Raw genomic sequence first — 13,730 nt, 5'->3', positions numbered from 1 at the left:
CTGAGGCAGCATAAAGTGGTGTCAGACCCCGATTCCAGCGGTGCATCACTTAGGGTATGTTCACACGCTTAACAAAAAGCGGCTGAAAATACGGAGCTGTTCAAGGGAAAACCGCTCCTGAATTTCAGCAGTTTTTTGAGCAACTGGCGTTTTTGGAGTGGTTTTTCTATTGAGTCAATGAAAAACGGCTCAAGTTGTGACATGCACTTTGAAATCAATGGGCAGATGTTTGGAGGCGTTCAGCCCCCGTATTTTTAGCAGTTTGGGGGGGTTTACGGCCCGAAAAACGGCTGAAAATAGCCCGTGTGAATATCCCCTTACCTTGTAGTGTTCAGTCGTCTTCATAAAATCCCTGTTTTCTATTGCAGCGCGAGCCGAGAACGTCCTGGGCTCGTGCTCAGGAGTCTGATATTCATGAGCTGCAGCTAGCTCCGCCCACCCACCACTGATTAGCAGCTTTGGCAGAAAGCCGTCAACCAGCGGCCGGTGGGGGATAGACTCGGCTCATGAATACGAGCTGCTGAAGTAATGTTTATTTTAACAAAAACTACCGAACGCTCAAAAGTGAGTGATGGTGTTTGAATCAGGTTATGCTGACATCAGAAAGGGCAACATAAACCTAGTCACAGATTCCCTTTAAGACTAGGGTTTCATACACCAGTCTTAATAAATAAGGTACGTCTTACTCCAGCAGACTTTGATTAAGATCTCTTAATAAATTCTTCCTAACTCCGTCCATCCGTGCGCCAGGAAGTCAAATTTACGTCATCTGGAGTAGACTTGCCCTTCATTTATGCCAATTTCTGGCACAAATGATGATGAATTTGTCGTGCAGCTGTGGTGGACTTGCCTGCTTCCACTATGTCCCTCCAACTTGTTTTTATTTTTTCACCTCTCGCTACTTTTCTGAAATGTTTGCACAAATAAGGCGTGCACAAAATTAAAGTTTTTTTTTCCCCGCCACAACTCTGGTGCAGACATAAATTCCCCTCATGGTATTCATACTATAACATATATGTTGTGTGTTACATAATAATGAAATACCATGGCATCTGTGCTGCTCCTTTATACCTTATTCAGACGAACATTGAAATAGTCCGTGTGACAGCCATTACACGGCCGTTCTTTTAACTGACCGCATGAAAGGTCCTTGAAAAAAATAGGACATGTCCTATTTTTGTCAGTTCTCAGAGATCCCTCAATAGACTCAAGTCGTGTAGTTCAAACTCTGAATTATTCCCGGAAGTCCTGTAGCTTTTCTAATATTGAGGACGTGCCAACACGGCCCCACGTGACTGAAAACTTTTTTCCTGTGCTGTTTGTGTCGGCGTGTTGACAAGTGCATGACCGCAAGGGGCTGTCATATTGCCTATTGCTGGAGTCTCCAAGCAGAGCGTCCGCTAACGCTTTGCTCTGGACTCCAGAACTGCTCCCGACATTTGGTGAATGACTTCAGGGGCTTCTGGTCGCTGGAGTTCCCGAGCAGAGCATAAGCGGACGCTCTGAAACTCTAGCGATAGGAAACAATTCACAGGGTTTGAACTGCACGACTTAGTACAGAGTTTTAATTTAAAGTACATTAGTAAGGGACTTCTTTTCACATAAATATTAACGCAATGCAATTTTTGGTCCCCAGATAACCCGTTATTTTCACCCCTGAATCATATATGGTGTTTATGGAGTCCATTAGTTGCAGTGTAGGTGACGCATGTAAAAGACCACGCGTATTATCTGTACAAGCGGCTTAAAAAACTAAAAATATAAAAATAAAACTTTACACTACTGCTAGGTGTACGGGCACACTTAAATATTATTATTTTAAAATGTTATTTAAAGGAAAAATTATATTACACATTGATGAAAAGTTAAATTATACAGTCCTAGTTTTGCTGCCCTACTGCTATATCTAAATACACTGACCAAAGCAGAGGGGGTTTCCTTAGTATCCAGGACCAGGGTATATTCCTGTGGCAGGAACATTAAAAAGACCACAAAATGTTTTTTTTTAATAAGGTAAAAGCAATCTTTATTTATTTAGAAATAGAAATGTGGAACAAATGTTTTTTCACAATCAGTTAAAGCTATGTAAATAAAGAGTAGTTTCGACTTGAAATCTACATTTTTACTATTAAGGGTTAACATGGTTCAATTGTAGAAATTCGGAATCGGGTGCCACCAGGTCTCCATGTTGTCTGCGTTCTTGATACTGCAAATGGCGGATTACTACGCAGCATAGCAGAAGTAGAGGTTTTCCCAGTCAGTGAGATCTAGAAAAGAAAGTTTCATCATCAATTCATTTAATCTCTTATTTTCCATATAATGGACACTACTCAGTGACAACTAAAGACAAGTTTTGCAGGAATCATCCACTGATTTGCAGCTGAAGACATATCTGTGCGCTCCACCTTTGTATAAATACTTGTTCATCCATTAAGGTGAATAGTTAGACCATACCCATCCTTATTCAAACCACATCTCCACTATATACTAACAAACTTGCCTCTTCCTCATCTTCTAGTTGCCTGTAGTGCCCTTACAAATCTAGAACTGAGAAAACTATTTGATAGCTGTAAAGTAAGCCACTATAATCGACTGCAATATACTTTTACCCTGCTCATCTCAAATATTAAGATAAGCACCACCTATTAACAATCTACCACCAATTCCCTCACAACCACTCCAATAACACAGAAAGGGCGATCCATAATGAGGGGTTATGAATCATTATGCCTTTAAGTGATCATGAATAGGCAGTTTGGGTACCAGCTTTGGATTGCCATTCTAAACTTCGAACTATGGGATATCTGGGAGACATTGGACTTCTGAATAGCCCTGAAAGATTAAACTATTTCGGACTTCCATAAGGGATAAACCCACCAAACTGCTCATCTCAAATAAGATAAGCAGCACCTATTAAAGCGAACCACCTATTAACAATCAACCACCAATCCCCTCACAACCACTCCAATAACACAGAAAGGGCGATCCATAATGGGGGGTTATGGACCATTATACCTTTTAAGTGATCATGAATAGGCAGTTTGGGTACGAGCTTTGGATTGCCATTCTAAACGAATGTCAGGGACATAGGGACACAAGACAAATGAAAACTAATACATACCATCTTGTTGCGGCTTGATGCCCTGGTGGTGATTCAACGACTAGCATATAGCAGGGCAACGGTGGGTGGTTGTTCAGAGTCCTTCTGAGGTCCACACCAGAGAATCAACGTTTCATGCCTGGAAGACAGAAAATAATGTTAATAAAACATGATATTTTCTAAGCTTCAAATACCAACCTCTGTATAGAAAACAACTGGTTAGGACCACGGCACTACATACATTTAACAGGCATTACAGCAACAGGGATCACACTGGTTACTATAGTTATTTTAGCTATTTTCACATGGTGTTATACTGATAACCTCCCATTACCAATACAACAAATCATGCTCAAAGTCGCCACTATCCTGCCGGGACTGGGGATGGGCTTACAAGGTCACCATGGAATTACATGGTGTATCACCATTTTACTATGAGGTATTACAGTAATGGGTGATTATAGGTCCATTTTGTGGGTAATCTAAATTTGCTAAATGCTAATGAATATTAGTCCTAGAGAGAGCCACTTTCAGCATGGTGTTAAAGAGGCTCTATCACCAGATTCTCAAATCCCTATCTCCTATTGCATGTGATCGGCGCTGCAATGTAGATAACAGTAATGTTTTGTTTTTTTTTAAAACGTTCATTTTTGGCCAAGTTATGAGCTATTTTATATATTTGCAAATGAGGTTTGAAATGTCCAACTGGGCGTGTATTGTGTTTTTAACTGGGTGTGTTTACGTGTATGACGCTGACCAAACAATACACGCCCAGTTGGACATAACGAAAAAAAAACACCCAGCTGTCCATATCAAACCTCATTTGCATATATATATATATATATATATATATATATATATATATATATATATATATATATATAAAATAGCTCATAACTTGGCGAATAATGAACGTTTTTAAAAAAAAACAAAAAAAAACTTTACTGTTATCTACATTGCAGCGCCGATCACATGCAATAGGAGATAGGGATTTGAGAATCTGGTGGCAGAGCCTCTTTAAAGCAATAATCCCCCCATTATCACGATAACCACATGACAAAAGCAGCCACGTTATTTTAAATGGCATTGGGGCACAGAAAAGGATTTTCTTACGTTATGGGGATTAGAAAGTGGAGCCCTAAGAAGGGGCCACAGCCAGAACGTTATCCTGGATGGGTGTAAGGAATGCAGTAATATACTGCATAAATCATAACTCGCTCGAGGGTTGACTATAGTTATTTTAGCTATTTTCACATGGTGTTATACTGATAACCCCCCAATTATCAATACAACAAATCATGCTCAAAGTCGCCACTATCCTGCCGGGACTGGGGATTAGAAAGTGGAGCCCTAAGAAGGGGCCACAGCCAGAACGTTATCCCGGATGGGTGTAAGGAATGCAGTAATATACTGCATCAATCATAACTCGCTCGAGGGTTGACTATAGTTATTTTAGCTATTTTCACATGGTGTTATACTGATAACCCCCCAATTATCAATACAACAAATCATGCTCAAAGTCGCCACTATCCTGCCGGGACTGGGGATGGGCTTACAAGGTCACCATGGAATTACATGGTGCATTGCCGTTTTACTATAAAGGATGATAAATCTATTTTGTAGGTTATTAATCTAGAAATTATAATGTCTATAGACTTCATAAAATAAAGGGAGAAACCTACTATCTGAAAGCAGCTCCTTCCAGCTGGGCCAGTGAACCAATGACTGAATGTTGTAGAAACATGGAAGTCGGATGTTTTCACCCTTTTTTAAATAACGGATGTTCAGCATCAGAAGTCTGTTAATGTTGCTGCTAAAAGAAAGAAACAGGACGTTAGAAAAACCTATTATGCATTTTAAGTTTAAAGAAACTCCCAAAAATAGCTATTGCGCCCCCCCCCCCTTCTGTTTTGTACACACCAAGCACTTCATCCACTAATACTTTCAGCCTCCCACTTTGACTAAGTGAATCCTGCAGCTTTTGCTGTGTGGATCAGAAGTCAGACATTCCATTCAATCCCATGAGTCTCCATGCGAGTCTCAATGGAATGAAAGGCAAAACGGACATCTGGTCCACACAGCAGATGCTGCAGGATTTACTTAGTCAAAGGGGGTCACACGGTCCGACAGAGACTTAAAATAGATTTTTAAATGCAGTATCATGTAAGGCTAAATTCACAATATCCTTGTATAAACCGTTACTCTGATCTGTAAAACGGATACAAACGGATTGTAATCAGTTTGCATCCATTAGGGCCTGTTCACATCAGCGTTCGCTTTCCATTCCGGGGTTCCGTCGGAGGTTTCCGTCGGGTCAACCCCGCAACGGAAAGTGAAACTGAAACCACAGCTTCTGTTTCCATCACCATTGCTAATGGGCCGTCACCATTTCAGCGTTTCCGGTTTTCCGACGGAATCAATAACGCAGTCGACTCCGCTATTGAGTCCGTCGTTAAAAAGGAAACCTGCCAGAATGGTGACGAACGGAAACCATTAGCGATGTTTCCGTCACCATTGATATCAATGGTGACGGAAACTGAAGCTGTGGTTTCAGTTTCACTTTCCGTTGCGGGGTTCACCTGACGGAACCCTGGAAAGCAAAGCCAAAGCGGATGTGAACAGGCCCTTATTGTGTTTTCAATGGTATTTTTAACTGATCCGTTTTTTGGATCAGAATAAGGATAAAAACGGATCAGAGTAATGGATTATACAACGCAAGTGTGAACTTAGCCTAAGAAATTGCATTTACAAACGGGAACACACACATTACAGCAGCCTTACAGAAAAACTGGCCTTGTTGCTCGAAGCAACCATGTTAACTAAAATTAAAGCTGCGCTCTGGTTGCTGTGGGTAACCAGATCTATTTTTCTGTGAGGGTTTATTTAGATGGTAGTTAAATTTCTTTTTACCACGAAACAGACGCAAAAGGTAAAATAGCAGCATTTCGGCAAAGTTTTGTGGCAACTGTGGTATAACACTGTCTAAACAAACATTTACACGGTTGATAAATAAATCCATGCTAATACACTGGATTTCCTACACGTAAAGGCCATGTACACTAATAAATCAAGAAGGATTTTGCAACAACTATTAAATTGACTTATTTTTTTACTTTTCAAGATACAGCTTCTATGTATTCTGTATATATAGAAATGGAATATTTTCTTCAAAGCGGATTCCATCAGGTCAGGACCAGCTTTCATCCTAACATCAGTTTAGCTGACCTGATGGAATCGGCTTTGACGGAATACAGTAGCTACGTACACAGGATACAAAGAAGCCGTCTTGTAAAAAGAAGAAAAAATTTTAATATCAATTTAAAAGTTGTTGCAAAATCACATAAAATAATTACAAAAAAAAAAAAAATTGCTTCAAAAGTTGCACATATCCTAGAAACACAAAGATCAAAACTGCATCTGCAAACCATATAGGGCATGTTCACACAGGGTGGCTACGCTGCGTAAAAGTATACAGCGTAACTCCTGCGGGGTCCAAGGCAAATTCCTGCTGCGGAAAACAGCAGGTAAAAAAAGAAAAAAAAAAGCTTAGTTACTCTGGTCTCTGTAGTCATGGCGACGCATCCCTGTTGTCCAGCCTCCTGGGATGAAAATTCATGCATCAATCACATGGTAACACAAACCCCAACATATAAACATACAAATAAATGACAACCACAATTTTATAATTGGAAATATAGGCCGCAATGTTTATTAAGGGTTACCCAAGAATAAATAATTCAATCCAACATAACCATAAAATTATTGAAAATTCATTAATCAATCATCATTAAATTTTCGAACCAAGTCCCCCCAGCATTAGCTGGGAGACTAAACCCCACTAGTAAACATCGCGACAGGGAAGCCCTTTTAAAAAAGGGGAGGGCTGGGCGGGGCTTGTCTTGAATCACCTTCAAACGGCCCGGAACACTGCCGGACACCAGAATTTAAACAGGAAATCTTCCCGACGTTGCTGCTCATTATCCAATCAGTAAAAAGCGCGGGCTTCACGAGCGCAAGGTGGAAAATTCCAGAACCTGCTCGTACATTCCTGTACAGCTGACCTGAACCTGACCCATGCAAGTAAATACCAACTGTAATAATAAAAGAGGGGTGGGGAGAAAGAAACCAAACCAGCAACCACCAACCTTTAAATCATAAAAATTGTGGGGCTGTGATACCATGTGTCCCCCAAGCGATTGCTATGGGGGGCCCTGGCATGGTAACACAAACCCCAACATATAACCATACAAATAAATGACAACCACAACTTTATAATTGGAAATATAGGCCGCAATGTTTATTAAGGGTTACCCAAGAATAAATAATTCAATCCAACATAACCATAAAATTATTGAAAATTAATTAATCAATCATCATCAAATTATTGAACCAAGTCCCCCCAGCATTAGCTGGGAGACTAAACCCCACAAGCCATGAATCATCGATACATGGCCCCCCCCCAAACATCGCAGCCATTTTTCAATAACATTTTGCAGTCCTAAATTAAAAATATCAATCCCCACTTCAGAAAGATGAATATCATCTGAGCTATAAAGGCCTGAGGTAAAAACCCTCCAGATCAATATGTCTGTATGAAAAAACCCCTAAAGAGGGTAAATACTTCTCCATTGCTCGATTGACTCTCTTTCTTATTTTTTCTAAATATGAACATACCTTACCTGTCCATAATAGAGGAACGATTTCCGAAAAAATTAAAACAGAACTGGGAAACATGCATTGTATTACAGCTAAATCCCTTCTCATTTCCCAAATTAGCTCTAATGTCTTAACTATTCCAATGTCATTACCACCGATATGAATTATTAAAACGCCCGGACATGGCCAAGACGAATTCAGTTTCTTCAATTCAGCCATAACTCTCTTCCACTGTAATCCTCTTATACCCCACCAAAAAATATTAAAAACATTCGGATCAAAAGATAAATTCTCTGAATAACTCCGCTTGCTTGCTCTCTTCTGAGCCCAATAGATAAGAGTGGCCAACTATCCAGACCACTAATTTTTTACCTAAAGGAAATAATAATTAATTCATAATCAACAAGTCAGGTCTAATATATAGTCTAAATCTGTTTGATTCCCATCTACCTATACGCTTAATTATTGATTCATCCAAACCTAATCTGGCTGCTTCCGTAGCAGCCCCAATTCTAAAAGAATGGGATGAAAATTTAAAATCACCCAAGTCTAGCGAAACTAAACATTTCTTAAAAATTGAAGTAAATTGGAACCTAGTTAATGGAGACATATCCTGGTGTAACAAAAAGGGGCCTGTAACTGCAGGTCTAATTTTAAACCATTCCTGAATATTTAGTACCGGACAAATTTCAGAGCCTACGAACTTATTTAGACGAATCCAGAAACCACGACCAGACTGATCCGTTTTTGATTTTCTCAAGAAAATAGATGCAAACGAACTTCTCAACTGAACATCTTTACAACCAGAACTAACTTTTTTATTAATCGATACTAATGCACCTATTCTTAATGCTGCAAAGAAGGCGACTACAAACGCTGTGCGAAATAAACAAACTTCAAAACTGTCAAAACAAATCTGCTCCAAAGCAGACCACAATTTACTCAAAAGATCAACAGAAATTGGTCTCCTACCATCTGAGCAAGAAAAATTCCTCCGATAACCCGTCAGTAATTGCTTGACTGGAAAATAATTGCTTGGTTGTGAACCCAATAATTTCCTAAAAAATGAGATTCCTGCCAGGATTTTTGAAATGTAAGACGCAGAAAATTAATTCTGAATTAAATCACAGATAAATAATAAAAATAGACCAACATCATCATGTAAATAATCGACCTCTAAATTTGCACAAAAGGAAAGCCAATCATTCCATGCAGCTGAATACTCAGCCCATGTTCTAGGTGCTAATGAATTTCTAATATTAGAAGAAATCAATCCCAGATCAAGTCCCACAAATGAATTGGGCATGGGATCCCTTCTTCCTCTGCCTCTGGAGCCAGCTCTCGAAACTTCTGCCACTGACAACGAGACAGAGAATCTGCTAAATTATTACTTCTTCCTTCAATATAACTCGCTTTCAACCATATATTAAACACAGACAACACAGTACCAAATGTCTTAACAGCTTAGTGGTAAGATCACATTTTGATGACAACGTATTTATAGCAAATACAACTCCTTTGTTGTCTGTAAACAAACGAATTCTTCTATCTTTAACCCCTTAACGCCGAAGGACGGATATATCCGTCCTCAGCAGCTGCTAGTTCGCGCAGGAGGACGGATATATCCGTCCTGTGATCGCGCGGGTACTGACAGTTTACCCACGCGATCAGCGGCAGGAGCACGGCTGTTATACACAGCCTGGCTCCTGCTGCAACTGCCGGAATCGAAGCACGCGCCGATTCCGGCAGTTTAACCCATTAAATGCCGCTGTCAACAGTGACAGCGGCATTTAATGTGTTTGACAGAAGGGGGAACTCCCTCCGTCTCCCGATCGGCGCCCCCGCAAACAAATCGCGGGTCGCCGTCGGGTTTCCATGACAGCCGGGGGTCTAACAAAGACCCCCAGGTCTGTCTTCAGCATCTGCCTGTTAGGTGATGCCAGAGGCATGACCTAACAGGTTGCCTGTCAGTTTTACACTGACAGGCAATAATGCTTTGGTATACGAAGTATACCAAAGCATTATATATGCGATCGGCACATCGCATAGTGAAGTCCCCTGGTGGGACTAAAAAAAAAAAAAGTAAAACCGTTAAATAAAGTTTGTGAAAAAAAAAAATAAAAAAATTACAGTCAAAGTCAAATAAAACTACTGTTTTGCCCCAAAAAGTGGTTTTATTTAATAAAACGGTCAAAACAAATCACACATACACATATATGGTATCCCCGCGATCGTAACAACTTGACCAATAAAATGAACACATTAATTAAACCGCCGGATGAACGGCGTCCAAAGAAAACGCAAAAAACAACGGCAAAATTCTCTCTTTTCTCCCATTCCCCCCATAAAAAATAAAATAAAAGTTCATCTATAAGTCCTATGTACCCCAAAATAGTACTAATGAAAACTACACATTGTCCCGCAAAAATCAAGCCCACGTACGGCCACATCGACGGAAAAATAAAAAAATGACGGCTCTTGGAACGCGGCGATGCAAAAACAAGTAATTTTTTTCTAAAAGGCTTTTTATTGTGCAAACGTAGAAAAAACATATAAAACCTTTACATATTTGGTATCCCTGTAATCGTGCCGACCCATAGAATAAAGTTAACATGTTATTTACGCTGCATAGTAAACGGCGTAAATTTATAACGTGAAAATTAATGCTGGAATAGCTGCTTATTTTCAATTCTCTCCTAAAATAAAGTTAATAAAAGTTAATCAATATGTTATAAGAATCTAAAAATGGTACAATTACAAAATACAACTCGTCCCGGAAAAAACAAGCCCTTATACGGCTATGTCGACGGAATAAAAAAAGAGTTACGACTCTTGGAATGCGACCGTGGAAAAACAAAAAATAATCCTTGGTCATTAACGTGCAAAATGGCCCGGTCATTAAGGGGTTAAATTCAAAACCCCAAATTACAATAGCAACTAGCACAGGAAAAAGTTCGAGTAACACTATATTCTTGTTAACTTTATTCAATATCCAAGAATCCGGCCACATCTCCGCCGACCATCTACCACACCAGTATGCTCCATAGCCACTACTACCTGCTGCATCCGTGAATAAACAAAGCGAGCCTGAATCTTCAAAATCTTGCTGCCAGCAACTATGACCATTGAATTTGCTCAAAAATTCAAGCCAAATTCCCAGATCGTCTTTCAAGTATCTCGATAATCTGATATGAGCCCTAGGCGACTTCAAACCCTGCGTAGCAAAATAAAGTCTCTTCGAAAAAACGCGTCCCGTTGGAATAACTCTGGTAGCAAAATTTAATAAACCAAATAAAGATTGTAGTTCCTGTAGCGTAGTTTTCTTTTTTGCTAACAGCTCAACCAACAATACTCTGATTTTTAACAATTTATCTACTGGTAATCTAAATTCCATATTAACCGAATCTATAACAATACCTAAAAACTCTATACAATAACAGGGCAAAACCGTTTTCTCTTTAGCAAGTGGAACTCCAAAATAACTAGCAACTTCAATAAATTTATCTAATAACTCTAAACATGAAAACGAATCAGCGTAACCAACAAACAAGAAATCATCCAAATAATGTAATATACCTCCATTAGGCATCTGTTCCTGAACTACCCAATGCAAAAAAGTAGAAAAAGCTTCAAAATAATGACAGGATACTGAGAATCCAATCGGGAGGCATTTGTCAAAATAAAATGCATCATCAAAGAGGAAACCTAAAGAGTTAAAGCCACTAGGCTTAACTGGTAATAATCTAAAAGCTGATTTTATGTCAGCCTTGGCTAATAGAGCTTTGTGGCCAAACTGTCTTAATAAAAGCCACTGCCTGATAAAAGGAAGCGTATGCCACTGACGCTCTTCCTTTATCTATCTCGTCATTTAAAGACGTCTTCTCCGGGTAAGAAAGGTGAGACCCAGCCTCCTTTTTAGGAACTACACCTAAAGGTGATAACCTGAAATTACTAAATGGAGGAGTACTAAATGGGCCAGCGATCCTACCTGACTCTAATTCTTTACACAACTTTTCCCTAACAATAGCTTTATGCATATCTACTGATTTCAAATTTTCAACCCAGCAGCAGCCATGACCAATAAACATTGGAATTTCAAAACCTTCATTGAAACCCTTAAAAATGAGCTCCGCTTTCTCCCTGTCTGGGTAATGCTCGAGCCATGGGCGCATTCTTATTAGCATCACTGGCGTCCATGCTTTTTGATAACAACTCCTTGGTACTTGGCTGTTGCTGCGCTGACTGACTCGCTTTCTTGAAACATCTACACATGGGGTGAGCGCCCCCACAAAAGGAACACTCATGTTTATACCTACAACTACTAAACCATTTGCAAGTTGTTTCATTAAAAGCGAAACATACCCCTTTCCTAAGATTACTTTGAGCAGCATTTTGCTGTTTAACCGGCACAGCTCTTTGTGGTAACATTAGATTGAGCCAAAGCCCCACATCTTTAACCCCCCAATTAATGGACGGGTAAACTGCTAACTTCTGTCTAAACATTGTCATAGTTATACCATGCCATACCGCCAAAATTGCGATAAGCCTCAAGAATAATGTCAATATGTTGAAATAAACCACAACACTTATCCGGATATTTCTCACCTAAAACTGCAGAATAAATACAAAATGCCTGTAACCAATTATTAAAAGATCTTGGCATACTACGCTTCCTATCATCCTCGTTCTTTTCATCTTTCTTATCACTACGAACAATATGTTCCTTAGCTGAGGGCAATAGTGTTAAGACTTCAATAAATTCATTACGCCAAATGCGCTCCTTAATATTCTTCAACAAATGAAAACCTAAAGGTGACACTTCACACGAAATTGCCTTCTTAACACAAGTCTCTACAACTCCTGCACCTCTGTCTAATAAGACTGCGTGTACGTAAAATGCTTCTGAGTGATATTTTACCTAATTGCTATATAAATAAAAACACCGAGTCATCTTTGTGGAATAATAAAAAAGGGGTGGCCACAGCTTTATTTAACAATAACAAAAGGAAACCTTGTCCGTTCATTGCACATAATTGCTTGATGTTTTCCCAGATGACTATCACCTCGCATGCCGGGCCACCGCCCCCCGCGGTGGGCATGTCTTGGTTGATTTGCCAGGTGACCCGTGTTATCATTACCCATCAAACGAACGGAACAAGCCTCCAAACAAACGCCAGATGGAGTCGGGTGTATACCTACACCGCACTCCGCCCCACCCCCCTCAGCAAGAACAAAGCCCTCTCAATGACATCCTGCAAACCCGAAAGAAAAATGTCCAAGCCAATGTCGTTCAAATGAACCCCGTCTTGAAGCATTAAATTTCCGTTATCAACCTCCAACTGGCGATGTCTGATGACTACACCCCCTTTTCCCCTAACATGTCTAGACACTCTGACATTCAAAAGGCGACGAGTCCTTTCCAGAGATGCTTTGTTCCTCGCTCCTTTCCATAACACCCTCGGCACTATTTCAGACCACACCACTACCAGGTCCGGGAAGAAAGCCGCAAAACGATCAAAATCCGAACGTATGATCGAAATCAACTCGGCCACCCTTGTTGAACACAGGTCGTTAGCACCGGCATGTATCACTAAAACCGTTGGTGACTGTGACATCCTGCTGACTGCAACCACCTCCGGAAGGACCTGTAGCCATTTTAAACCTCTAATCCCCCTCCAGTACACATCAGCGTGTTTGAATCCAAGATCCAGCCCTCCAGGGCGATACGACGCTCTCTGGGCCGCCCAGTAAATATACGAATGACCGACCAACCAAACCACCGGCCTACGAACGTCTGTGGGAAAAAATTGTATCAATTAACACGTTAACAGGTGAGGACAAATATATCTTTTAAAACAGCCGGACTTCCATCTGCCCAGAGTTTTTACTTCTGTTTCCGTCAAACCCGCTGCATCTGCCATAGTAGCGGCCCCGATGCGAAAGGAATGCGTGCCAAACTCAGACGGAGTCAAAC

Source organism: Rhinoderma darwinii, chromosome 3 (genome assembly GCF_050947455.1).
Source record: "Rhinoderma darwinii isolate aRhiDar2 chromosome 3, aRhiDar2.hap1, whole genome shotgun sequence".
NCBI classification, from domain to species: Eukaryota; Metazoa; Chordata; class Amphibia; order Anura; family Rhinodermatidae; genus Rhinoderma; species Rhinoderma darwinii.
This window is presented reverse-complemented; position numbering follows the sequence as displayed.